Here is a 14,385-nt window from a genome sequence, read left to right on the forward strand (position 1 = left end):
GGCCCTTAAGTCATTTACATTTTGCTTTTGTCAAATTTTCTCAAAATGTCATAAAAAGGAGTGCTTTAGCTGCAAAAATATTGTGAAAATAAATTGGGGGATTTTAGTTAGTTCTGCACATGGGTATTCTAAACCAATAAGGACTTGAGTACCAAGTGGAGCTGCATACACACACCAAAACCATGGTTGTTATTGGGGATCGAACTCAGAACCTTCAGGACCAGCTTCTAGGACTGGAGCTAAAGAATTCTTTTGGCTGTACGAAATAAGCTGTACAGTGTCTGGGATCAACCTCGAGAGGGAGTCATGATCACATGCACGTTACAGTTTAGCTTATCTACAGCCTTACATCAAACATCGTATTGAACAACTAATCTATCATTCCTATTGATGCTCAAACCACACTGAAATAAGTCCTGGTGAATTTCCATATTATTTCCAAGAAATCCACAACTTCAGACAAAAGCTAGAGACTTTAATCTGAGAAACATAACACATCTTCTCAGGGTCTATATGCACTGTGAAAAATTTTTCATCTGTTGTGCTTGGAGGTGTAATAGCAGCTTGATGCTCTGATTCTGAGAGTGTGTGTGGTTAAATGTCACCCAGATAGATAACAGTTTTGTACAAATGAAAAATGGCTGCTGTAATGCAAGATGAAAGATCATTGCCCACTAAAGGAGACTCCTCTTTTCCATGCCTAACACATCTTGATACTGGCTCAAAGCAACCTCCATTAGTCCAATTCAATATCGATAGGCTCTAGTAGTAGAGTTCAATTTTCAATCTTTGTGTCAAAACTGCACTTCCCATAAGTAACCACCAAGTTCATAAAACATTTTCTCTTCCATTATCCAAAATGGTACTTCCTCCTTTCAGAAATTTAGAGGTCTGTTTTTCCTACCAGGCAGAGGACAGAGCTACACAGCTAGTAAGTTAATGTTACGCCCTCTTTCCTTTGCTTTTACTTGGTAGCTCAGTCAGTACTACAGCCAGGCCTCAGTTCTTCACTACTAGGCACCCATTACGTTCACCTCAAGAGCTAGCTCAGGTACTGTTGCACTACAGATGCTCTGAGGGACCATTCAGCTAAGATCTAAGGCAAATTTTGTACCATCTTTGAGAAATGTCAAAAAAACTGTAAGCCAGACATATGGACTTCAAATCATCAAATAAAATGACTATTTCAGAAGAGCAGGTTTTCATTCTTTATGTAATACTCCTGGGTCCTCCTCCAGGGGTTGCTGCTGCTAGTCAGACTGTCAGCGGTGGGAACCTATGGAAGCAGCACTTGATGGAGAAAGGAAGGTCACTCACCTGTAACTGGAGTTCTCAGAGTAAACTGCGTTTGATAGGTCACATCAACAGACATCCTTCCCTGAGTCCTTAGAGTCCTTCGCTGAAATAATCCTTTATCCAGCCATGTGCCCACTATTTGGAGCTGGCAGAGCAAACTTTAATAGGAATCAGCCATCTATTTTAGTGAGCAAAAGGGGGGAAAGTGGGGACCTCCTCAAGGCAGGTCTCACAATGTTGGACCACACTGGTGAAATTACAAGTTACAATACCAGTGAGGCCAATGAAATTGCCAAAGGAAAAACATGATAGAAAGCAGATGTGGAACCACCAAAAAAAAATTCCGGAATAAAATAAATTTCAGGCCAGCACTGAAAGACATTGTAATCACTAACCATTTAGGGTGCTTTAAATGAATGGGAAAAGGATTAAGGTCCAATCCTGCAGTTGTGGTGTCTGATGCAATCCCACAGAAGTCAGAGAGAGATACAGGATCTGGTCCTAAATATCAACTTGCTAAACTAGCCCTAGATTGTGGAAATATGCTGATTTACACTAGCTGAGGATCTGGCCCAAACCCACTCACATATTTCTGGAGGAAGAGGGTAAAGTTCCAAATACAAAGTCCCCTTCCAAAATTCAGAGCTCCAACCTCTTCTGTACATTTTTTAGCTAAGGGGAGGTTGTAATTTCATTTGCACAATTAGGGGCCCTCTTCAGCACTGCAAGGCTTTGCTTGGCTATTTTCTTGCTTTAAAATACCCCTGATTGGCTGGGACCGTCTTGATTATGAAAAGACTGTCCCAGTGGATCTTAGGTTTCCTAAGAGCCTGAATGATTAAAGTGATTCTCCTTCCTTTTGAACTCAAACAATTTCCAGAGCTGCCTTCTCTTCCCAAAGTAACACTATCAGTCTAAGGCAGGGCACTGAAATACCTGCATCAAGTCCGCCAAAACAGCTTAGCGGAATTCCAAACAGTTCACAGGCTTTATAAATCACTTCAGGACTGGGCAAACTATGCATCAAGCAGAGCAGAAACAGAATAAACCACAAGCGGAGGACAATAAATACCATGTGTCAATTACACAGACACAACTGGGGCGATACGGGGAAGAGAAGAGGAGAGAAAATAAGGTGCTGATCTGATCTCAAAAATACAGCACGTACTGATGCTTATCCTTAGAAACTGGATATTATACTTGCCTCTGTGTGAATCTGGCTCCCAAACATCAAGTTCTAAAAATCACAGACAAAAACTGCTCTCCTAAACCTTATCACTCACTCAGGAGTCCTGATTGTAAGCAACACCATTGTTTCTGTATCTTTTCTTCTATACCTCTCAGCTGACTGTTATTTAAATGGGAGCCGATAGTGCTCAGAACCTCCCACAGTTCCTGTGCAGCTTGCAGGATTGAGACCCCCTCAGAAACATGGCCATTTTAACAGAAAATCTAAGATGGCAGTGCTGTTCTGACAGAGATAGAGAATCAGTTTCAGCCAGTTTGCTCAATTCTTCTACATTCCAAAAGTAATAAGCAAAGCAAATTACACTCACTCCTCCCACAAACTCAAAGAAAATGAACCTTTTCTGAGATTCAAAAACAGTTCAGAAAATGTTTCTGCCATGTTATTTCATATGTTAATAACCTTTCTACTTCCTGATTCTGGTGATAAAAGACAGTTATGATATTTCTGGTCTGAATACAAAACGATGAACCAGAAAGCTCACAAGAAAGTCTGTGGTCTCCAGCCCAATTCAGGAAAGCCAGCTGTTCAGATATGTCTGGAAAGGTTCAGATATTCATCCATACTTTGGGGTTATTTGAATGGAAATTTTGAACCTTAGTTTTTTTCACTTGAAGGTACATTAATTTCTCTGCCTCCTGGTACCATGACCCCACAGTACAGATAGCCCTTGCAGAATAATAAAAGAGTGCATTATGCCTTTTGGTCTCGTATGGGGTGAGTGCATAACACAGGTCACAACTGTGTTCTAACATATTACAGAAAGAGTTCTTAAAGTGATGATCAAATCAGAAACATTAGGTATAGTGTATAGGGGGGAGGGATAGCTCAGTGGTTCAAGCATTGGCCTGCTAAACCCAGGGTTGTGAGTTCAATCCTTGAGGGGGGCCATTTAGGGATCTGGGGCAAAAATTGGGGCTTGATCCTGCTTTGAGCAGGGGGTTAGACTAGATGATCTCCTGAGGTCCCTTCCAACCCTGATCTTCTATGATAGTTTTGATAGTCAGTCCTTGAACCTACTGATGACTATGTCTGTAAAAGATACCCACCTACAAACATCTCACTATATTTTTTGCACGCTCATTTGCTTCCAGGAAAGTATCCGTGGGTGTATTATCTTACCAATATCTTTTGTGCATGTGTATCTATCTTTGTATAGCTTGCACATTGGAAATGTGTTTTGGCTTGTGTTCAAATGCACTTCTGTGCCCTGAAAAAGATCTTTGTTGTTATAAAGCAGTACTTAGATTGTTTCTAGTTTATACACATTTGTTTCTAAACCCAGGGACCTGTATTTTTGGTTATCTATCGTTGAAGAGTGGCAAAGATTAAAGAAGTGCAGGCCTTTAGTTGCATACTTTAAAATATAACAGCCACAGTTTACAGAAACCTCTTTTAAGGTGTAGTAAATCCGACTTTCTAAATGCCCAAGGCTATGTTTATCTAAAAATATGTTGGGGAAGATTGCTATGTCTATTAATCTGTTTTCCTGTTTCCTTTCCTCAGGGCTTAAAGGCTACAAACCATCCAGCTAGAAAAGGCAGTTAGGAAAAGTCTCCACAGACAGATATCTCCCTCTGCTTTCTGTTCTCAAGCAACACACTGCAGGTGTAGGAAAATCATTAAATAAAGTTATGAAGCAAGAATAGTAAATGAATGTAATATGATATGGACAAACCAGAATAGTTTCTATATAAGAAGAAATCGTGTCTCTCTATCCTGTTGGAAATCTCTGAAAGAGTTAACAAAACAGTGTATAAAAGAGACCCAGTGGATATATTTTATTTAGACTTTCGAAAGGGTTTTGATGAAGTTCCTGAGAAGAGGCTATAAAGGAAGCTAGGTAACCACAAGGTGAGAGGTAAAGTCCTGTCATGTATTAAAAAAAACTGCTTAAGAAAGTGGAAGCAAAGAGTAGGAGCAAATGGCCAATTCTCAGCATGGAAAAAGGTTAATAGTGGTGTTTCCAAGGGATAAGTAATAGGGTTCATGTTCAGTATATTTATTAATGACCTGAAGAAGGTGGTGAAGAGAGAAGGTGGCAAAATTTGCTGACACATAAAATTATGAAGGTTAGTCAGACTAGGGAGGGTAGCAAAAAAATTCCTGAAAAACTTAAGAAAAACCAAGATAGCTGATAAAATTCAGCATAGGCAAGAGAAACATGGTGCATATCAGAAAGAACCTGTTAAACTACTCAAACACACTAATAGGTTCTGAATTAGTTATCTCATAAAAAATATCCAAGCATCAATATGGACAGCTCAAGGGAGGTAACTCCTAAATGTGCAGCAGTGGTCAAAAAAAAAAAGACGAAGAAGACATCAGATTTTGCATTAATAAGGGTCTAAAATAATGAAGGAAATATTATAATCCTGTGACACTGCACTAACCAACAGTACTGGAGATCTTTGCTTTGCCCATTGCATTCAGTTTCAGCCACCTCATCTCCGCTAGGAAAAAAAATAGTAGAAAGAAATAGAAAAAGTTCAGAAAAGAACAACCAGAATGACTGGCAGCATGGGGAGGAGGGCTGCAACAAGAGACTTTAAAAGGCCTAGGATTTTTATTTGTATAGTTCAGAAAGTAGAAGTGTAAAGCAACCCATAACAGAGATACAGTATACTATATATACACGTAGTTTAGCTAAAATAATAAACTGTACAGAGAACATCAGATTTTCCAACTTGTCTAAATTATAAAAAGGCAATGGCACACATTTAAATCAGATACAGGAAATACATTTTAATGCAATGTAATGTCTAATTAGCCTGTTGAACTTAGTGCTGGAGAATGCTACGGAAACGCAGAGCTTAAAGATTCAACTATGGACTAGACACTTACTATATGTTCATAGGAGTAGAATCTGCAGTTACACTACTTAAACTGAAACTATAATCTCCATCATCTTCCTTTGGTGTTGGGATACCCTGGTGATGTGCATGATATAAAAACCTAAACAAACAAAACAGAAAGATTCAGGGTGTGAATTATCATTAACTGTCTAGTCTAGTCTCCATGAATGCTGAGGCGTTTATGCTTTTCTCTGAGACATCTAGAACTGGCCATTGTCAGAATCAGCATACCTAACTAGGTGGACCACTAATCCGACAATCCTAAAAGAGGCAGGTTGCTGATATAAGTGGTGTAAATGACAGAAGAATCAGGTCTGTTCTCACAATCTCCTGAACAGTTATTAAAACAATTTTAAAATATAGTGCGACATCCTCCACAAACTACTTTGTAAGTCAGAAAAAGATGAGAAACAGATGAACGACACAAGCCAAAGATTTCAGCCAATCATTCCTCAATAATTTTTTTTAAATCCTTTCACAAATTACACTGAAATTCTGGCAGATGCTCTCTGAATCACACAAACTTTTTTTCTACACAAGTCGTACAGTCCTAGGGTTAGAGATGACCTCAAGGGCCATCTAGTCTAACCTCCAAACAGATCACATATATGAAAATGATTTGGAGGTCAATTATGCCCATGAGCAAGTATATACTGTGCCCTTGAGTAGTTATCCACCTGAGTTTTGTGCCTACAAGATGTTGTCACTGGAAAGGCCAAAGCCCAGCACAAAAAATGTCAGCTGTTCCTGAGGTAAACAGAGAAACATTATTTTTCATTGTATGATAATTGCAGTGCTTTGTTCAATCTTCTGGGGTCAGGGAGTTGGTTTTTGTTTGGTTGGTTTGGTTTTTGTAATGTTGTTGTAATGTAATGTAATGTTCATGGGACTAGAATACACTTGAACAGGTTCCATGATTCACCATATGGCACAGTGGATGGAGCACTAGGTTGAGAATCAGGAGACCTGAGTCCCTAGCTCTGCCTCTGACCTGGGGCAAGTCAGGGCACCTCTCTATATACTTCATTTTCTCCTCCGTCCTTTGTCTTTCTTGGCTATTTATTTGAATAGAACCTCTCCAAGACAAAGATAGTCTCCTGTGTTTGTATAGTGCCTAGCACAGCCCACCCTCCAACATCTCAGTTGGGGCGTTCAGCCACTATAGGAATACAAATAATAAATAGTTATCAAACGCCTCAGGTTATTTAAATTCTCTTCAGTATTTATAGAGATACTCCTCGCCACATACATTATCTTTCTCATTTCTATGGCCAAAGGGTTTGGCAAATCTGAAACAAATGGGGCTCAGTGCTTCCATGTATGGGACCAGGAGCAGGCAAGCATCTCTTAGAAAAGATTGTTCAATGGAGGTGAAAAAAACAACTGGTGATTTCAGCTGAAAGGCCGAGGAAGAGGAGTGTTCCTGGTCCTGAGATGATAGAGCAGCCAAATGCAGCAGCACATCCCTGGCACAGGAGTAACAGAGGACACACATTCCAAAGGGATTATGCTGAACTGCTGGAAATGAAGCTTGAAAACCAACAAAACGGTAGCCTGGAAACAGCCTTGAGCTGAAGCTGGTAATTTGCCTTGTTTGAAATAAAAACAGCTTAAGTTGAAGTCAGCCGGAAATTCAGCTGACTTGAAGCTGCAAGCAAAATTAGCGTAACATTCTGCAGCTGAAACATGGAAGACATGGAGTGAGGGATTTAGCTTTCTAGGCTGTACAGGGATAGGAGTTGTTTCCCACTCTGCACTGTCACTCATAGCAATTCATTGAAAGTAAAATCATTCTGAGGAGGTCAGGCTGGATGATCACAATGGTCCCTTCTGGCCTTAAAAGCTATGAATGAAATAAAGTTACCATAGCAGAATTAGTGTAATAGGGAATAAAATAGCAACCAGACCCCCCAACTGGTACCACCTGGTAAGTGACAGATATAAAAATGTGGGCCTAGATTCTCAGTCAATGTAAATCAGCATAGCTGTTCTATTGACTTCAATGGAGCTATGTCAGTTGCAAATCTGGCCCCTGTCCTTGAATGGGTATACCCCAGGACTACAGTGCATGCTGTAAGAATGGGGAAAGGTTAAAATAGCTCTATGTGGGAGAAAGTGACTCTATGGAATGGTGAAGACAAATTGCCTAACCCAGAGTTTTGTTTGCTGATAGGCACCCTACCAAGAATCCAGCTCCAAGGACAGTAAAAAGTCTCTTATTTAGAAATATGAATAGATTAATGTAACTGACTACAATGTGCACTATAGCAACCCCAGGGTCCTCCTCCTACAAACCTCTACTGTACTTACGCTAGCAACAGAAAGATTTGCCTCTAGCAAAGGCAGAAATTTTCCCAGGCTTGCCACAGGCACCCCTTGAAACACACTATACAGACACATGGTCAGAGGCTTCTGGCTGCCTCCTATACATATGCTTCCTGCCTGAATTTAGTAAGCCAATTTTCCTGCCCAGACCCACTGGATTTACTGTTTTAAGTAAGGTGGAAAACTCAGAGCTGGTGACAGATTATACTTGGGCATGGGACCTGCAAGACTAAAAGAAGAAAAGAAATGAAGACATAATTAAATATAGAACATTACAGAGATGACAGGAAAAGAACAACAGGAAAAGACCTGCAAAATAAATATAGGTGTTTTCCAATTTTCTTTGTTGCCCTGGATTAATAAAGCAGAGAAGCAGTGTCTGAACTGGCAGAGGGGACAACCTTCAAATCTTCTGAGTGGGATTATCAGCTCTCATTAGGAACAAAGGACTGGAAGAGACTTCCTGGACCACCAAGCCCAGTCCCCTGCTATCACTGGCAACCCCTTCATGTTATCCTGTTCATGAACAAACCAAGCTCCATTTTAAAACCAATTAGGTTGTTTGCTCCCATTACTCCTTTTGGAAGCCTGCTCCAGAATGTCACTCCTCAGCTGGTTAGAAACCTTCATCTTATTTCATTGATAAGTACCAGCTGGATTAATAATGTAGCATTGCCATTGATGAAAACATCTGCCATATGAGGTTTGGTGCTGATGGCTTGTGCTTCCATCACTGGCTGTTATAACTTAGCTTTTGGTTATAGACGTTGGTACAAAATAACTCTTCTAATGTTTTTTTTCTCATTCAGAGGTCAGCAAAGCCACTTAGAAGGTGTGCAAGACTCCAGTGAGGCTGCTTTGTATATTATGTGCGGCAACTCAGCTGCCAAAAGTAGGGTCCTTCACTTAGTCTGACCTCTCATCATGAGATAGACTGAGGGTCCTTAAATGGCTGGTTTGTATGTATATACTGTAAGCATGATATACTGTGGACTTGACTCTCCTTTTACTTACACATGTATACTTCTGATCAGTGCAAATCTTTTGCTGAACTGTCTATTTTCACACTGAAAGTATGCAAAAAAAACCAATAACAACCCCACAACACTTGTTCTCTTTTCAAAATTGTGCAAAATAAAAACAGGCCAATTTACATTAGAAAATGGTCATGTTTCCCTCAGAAGAGTCACATACCCAAAGAACATTTTACACAGAAATTACTCCAATTTTGACTCTATTACAAAGGGCCTGATCCTCAGCTGGTGTAAACTGGCACGGCTCCATTTACAAGATACAACCTGCTGAGGATCTGCCCAATATTCAGAAAAATATCCCTTAATTGTCAGTAGTTTTGTGTTTCATTATTCATGTTTCACACACGTCTAGTGATTATAGACCCAACTCTAGTACTAGATAGTACTGCTGGAAAACCACTGATTCAAAACCCCACCCCAGAAAGCCAGTGGAGAGAGGGGTAAAAAGAAACACAACTGGACATTATATTTTTTCTCCCTTCAAATAAAACCTAAATTACTTCTTTTAATGCACTCAGATTATTGAGCAGGGCAGGGAGCACTCATTTAGAAAGGTTTTGTGTCTCTTCAAAGGCAAGCACTGCGGTAAGCCTGTGAACTCCAAAAAAACCGAAGCTCTGTTCCCAGTCAGCAAGCAGAACAATACCTATTCCTGTTTAATTGTGGATTGCAGCTAGTGGTTTTGCGTTTGAACCCACCTGTAATGTAGTCCTTTCCTTGTAATCATCAGAGGTGATCTCTGCCAAAGCAGCAGACAGTTGTATTTGATCAAGTGTAATAGGAACAGTCAGATCTTCCAGGATTCATGTAGTTATCCATTTTCCATGTGTAATGCTGGTCTATTTCATACAACTGGAATATGAAAAGTGTATTACAAAATTAGAGGGGGGGAAACGTTGGGTGGGGTGAATCCTTGATTTTATTATAGAAATCCTTCTCAAATCAAAGATCTAAATTCTATTCCCAGTTCTGCCACTGACCTGCTGGGTGACCTTGGGCAAATCATTCTAACCTTCTGTGTCTCTGTTTCCCCACCTACCCTTTGCCTGTCTTGTCTATTTAGAGGGTACACTTTGCAGGGAGGGAATAACGTTCACCATGGGTTTGCACAGTACCAAGCACAACAGGGCCCTCAATCTCAGCTGGGTCCTCCAGATGCTACTGCAATGTAAATACTAAATAATAATCATAATTTACACTTGACCAGAAAAGACTTTAGGATTGGGAGTCCTGACTTTTCTTAAAATACCCTAGTCCCCAAAAACAATCACATTCAAGTTTGCAATGCAGGGATCTTCTTCGGAACACTGCCCTGTGGTTTCAGCATCTCAGTTTGCTCTAACACTTGCAAAACAAACAAAGAAACAAAAATCTGTTGTGCTTGCAACCAGACACAGCAAATGTGCTCAGAGGTGTACACTACCTGTGTGCCAACCACCTCTGCTGGGGAAGGAGTCCATCATTTTGTTACATCAGAGTGCAGGAGGAGCATCAAATCACTTGCACTTCTGTCAGATGTCAGGGCTTGGGAAGGTGGTTGGTGGGGCGGGGGGCGAGGGGGAAAGGAAGACAGTCCAAATGAAAATGGGTTGGTTAATTAATTGCAAGCAGTGCTTGAAGGACCAGCACGTACATTTAATCAGTTGCCTAGTAACAAACGGTGTATGATGTGAATGCTATCAGCCTGCGGCATGAGCAAACGATGGTCCTTTCTTTTTATCAGCCACCAACATACATGCTATGGGTTTTTTGTGCCCTTGTGTTAGAAGGGCTGCTTTGCTACCACATATAAACTCTGTCGTGGCAGGGAGTCTTCCTTTTTTGCTTCTCTTCTGCTTTTCCTGACATTTCTGCTCCTCTCCCAGACAACTCAGAGGGAAGATTGTCTTTTCTTACATGGAAGTGACCTTTTAGATGGGGAAGCAGGTGACAAGAAAAAGTATCCATCCCCTGCCCCCACTTCATTTAATAAAAAAAAAAAAAAAGAGTGGTGATCTACTTCTGGGTATAGAGCGCTTGAGTTGCCCCTTTTTGGATCCTGACAGTGACACCTATGTCACCATTAACAGTATACATCCTCCATAAAACTGTGTTTGCAGAAAGCCAGAGCATTGTGGGCATTAGGCTGAGGCAGAAGCTACAAAAGAGTGGGTTTATTTGGTTTTTTTGTTTGTTTGTTTGTTTGTTTTTTGCAGTGGCCTTAAACAGAAAAGGGCAACAGATGGACAGCTGCTGGACTGCAGCACATAAAACCAACCCAATATGAACTGTGCAGTTCTGTTTCCTGTAGGTGAAAAAATAACTCATGAATTGACAAACACTGCTATGGTGCTAGATTTATGAGGGCGTTTGACAACAAGAATTTGCTTGTTGTTTTCCACCACCCATATGCCATTATGCTAGCTGGGCCTTATATCAACAATACAAAAACAACCACACCTACGCTCTCCATATTATTAAGAGAAATAAAAAGGAAACATCAAGATAATAAGAGCTGCCATTTGTATTCTAACATCCCATGACAATGTTTGTGTCATTATCAGGGTTATTTTTTTTCCTATTTGTAAATCCCACTGGATAAAAGACTACATCATCCATAAAGAATTCCCACCAGAAATCTTTATAAATCCTGCATCAGTGAAACACTCTCCTGTCATGCTGTGCAGAAGCTAATCTAATTAAGATGGGATCTGCTAAATTTAATAGCTTGCTATGAATTTTTATGGACATCTGGTAACTTGAAGGATGGAACAGCTCTAACACATCAAATCTGCATTGTCCAAGTGAACAATATATGGTCAATTATTTCCCACCCCCTTTATTTTATTTCATTTCATTTTATTATTTATTGGTCACTAGTAGCTGATTTGGGGCTCAATCCTGCCCTCGAGATTCAGCCAAACGACTCCCATTGAAGTCAATGGCAGTTATGTGTGCCTATCTGAGAGCAGAACTGTGTCCCTGCTGCTCACTGAACTGTTGTTTTTCCAATTAATGCAGGATCAGAAACTCCGTGAATGACATTCTCCTCTTCATAAACACTGTACACAGCACAAAGTGTTTGGAGTTTCCATTAACAGACTTGTTCTCAATACATTTAAGGGTTATGGGTCCATCCTGGACTGGCTGCTTTTCCTATTCAAAGCCTTACTACGTGTTCTCCGATGACAATGTTCATGTTGGGGAGTAGAGCAGTTATGCCATTTCACTCCCCCACCACTCCCACACAGTCTCCATTCTGTTGCTGGTTGTAAAATAGGAGGAGATATTTGGGGCAGAATAGGGTTCTCCACTCTTACCTCCCTTCTCCTGCCTAATTCAAACACTGGCTGAAACATTCTAATGCTCCCCAGGGAAGGCTGAGCTGAACTGTTACAGAGCTGTTCCTTTCCCATAATCCATTGCTTCAGGAGGCCACATTTACAACGGCGCACATCTTTCTATCTCTCCGGAGCTCTTCCCCATCCCCATGAGCCACACTCTGAGAATGCTGCATTAATGAGCTCTTGGTACTTTTGTGGTTTAGTAATCCATCAACCAGAAAATGCATGAACATTTCTTTACAGCCAGACTGATTCCATTGGTGTTCAATTTCCCTAGACATCACTCTGAACTGTCCATAAAAACAAACACAAAAAGAAACCCACCACACAGAAATTGCACTCATAGTTATGTAATTTTCAAACAATGCAGACAGCACCCAGGGCACAATGCCAAACCTTTCCAAAAACAAAGTTTTTGAACAGTTTTCAAATACTCATTTCCTCAGTTGCTATCTTAGTAAATAAACCTTTTTTCTCAAAGCTCTGTCCCGCTCCACACACTCCAGTAAATTTAGCAGTACATCAGGTATTGTGTCATCCCTAGACGACTGAGTTGGCATTTGAAGATTTAATCTCTTTGCCATCCACCAGTATTAAAAGCCAGCAGTGTGATTTTGAAACACATGCCAAACAGTAGGAAAGTTGTAGTTGTTGCTTGTGACTTCCTCAGGGGCTGGCTTTGTGAAACGTTAATAACGAGATTCAGACGGGGCAAGATGTAATAAAAAAAAAACCCCGCAAACAGACTACATTCACACTGCTGACAGTAAACTGGCACATTTAAATCCACAAGAGTCCAGAAATTCAATTTGAAGTTTGGGTGTGCAGTTGTAGGTGCACAACAGATGTGCAAGAGGCCCTCAGAGTTAAGAGGCCTGATCCTCAGCTGATGTAAACCGATATTGCTACACTGACTTCCACCTGCTAAGGATCACCCCATCTGCTCCAAAAGCAACTTTAAATGTACCCCCTTGTACCATATATACTATATGGGGCAAATCCTATCCCCTGGTTACACCCTCAGTGATTGGGCTGTGTTTCAATATCACTTGCTCAGTAATAACGTGAGAGGACTCCATGTTTCAAAAACTAAACTAGCTCTTTATTAGGAGAACAATTTACAGAGATGCAGCAACTACAGGTAGCATTCAGACCATGTGCACACAGACTGACTTCCTGGTGCCTCCTCCAAACTCTTCCCCTTTGCTAACCTATGATCTTTCTTGCAAGTTCCATGCAGGTTGCTAAAGACTGTGGGGTGGAGTGGGGAGGACATGGGGACAGGAGCAGATGGAACCCACCATCCAAGACTGCAAAGCAGCAGCAGCACATCCATTCCTTGAGTATTCCTATGTCATCATTCCATGGCTTTGGAATGGCTGGTGGATCTTCCCCCTTATACCAGCTCCACTAGTCATACTCTAGCCCCCAGCCTCCCTTCCTCACATTGCACCACACTGGTTAAATTATGTCTTGTACATTCTGTTGTGTCATATGTTTGCAATGAGACATAATCTTCCAGCAGCTACTGATTAACATGGATGTATGGAAACGGGACACACCTTGCAGGATGTTAAAGAAATCCATGATTTCTTAAACAGTTACATTGCAAGAATGGTGTATTTAGGTTATGCTTTCTTGGGAAAACTGAAAATTAATTTAAAATGATAACATGATTCTAGAAATGAGGTGTACAATTTTTTTCTAATGTCTTTTGTTTATTAATATCCATATTAGTTGTTACTCATCATGTTGAGAAAAATGAGAACATAGATATTGCAACAGAGGTGTACAAATTTTAATTTTTCTTGATGATAAATAAAATGGACATTTTAACCAATATGACAAATACATTAGCTAAAAATCCTTGTGGTCACAACAGTTCATGATAATTTACACACATCAATAAATCATTACAAGTATTTTAAATGGAATATGTTAAATGAAGAGCAAGGAAACCATACTTATGCCATATTCTTTATTTTATAGATTAAAATCGCCAAAGGATTCAGTGCCAGACCTTCTTTGTCTGCCTTAGGCGACAAGGTGAATTTCCTGATCTTTGTAGGTTTAAATTCTCAAATTTAACATTGCATTAATGGAGTTGTTCACATTGAAATGTTTCTGTGTGGTTTTAAGAGAAACAAGAAAGAGACTTTGGGTTAAATTCTCAAAAGCATCTCAGGTGACTTAGGAACCTAGTCCCATTTTCAAAAGTGACTTAGGCATAAAAGCAGCAAACTAGAGATGCTGAGCCTTAGACATCACAGTAGGTCTCGTGAAATCAGCAAGCTAGAACCAGCAAC

General features: G+C 40.3%; 1 long non-coding RNA gene across 1 annotated transcript in view; it reads right to left on the minus strand.

The window, feature by feature from the left end:
- The window catches only part of LOC122459390, a 43,930-nt gene that overhangs the window by 10,497 nt on the left and 19,048 nt on the right, over positions 1 to 14,385 (minus strand). Inside the window, exon 2 of the long non-coding RNA XR_006280046.1 lies at positions 9,455 to 9,608. This is a non-coding gene — a long non-coding RNA (uncharacterized LOC122459390). The remainder of the gene's footprint in view (positions 1 to 9,454; positions 9,609 to 14,385) is intronic.

The sequence above is a fragment of the Dermochelys coriacea genome, chromosome 3, assembly GCF_009764565.3.
Source record: "Dermochelys coriacea isolate rDerCor1 chromosome 3, rDerCor1.pri.v4, whole genome shotgun sequence".
NCBI lineage: Eukaryota > Metazoa > Chordata > Testudines > Dermochelyidae > Dermochelys > Dermochelys coriacea.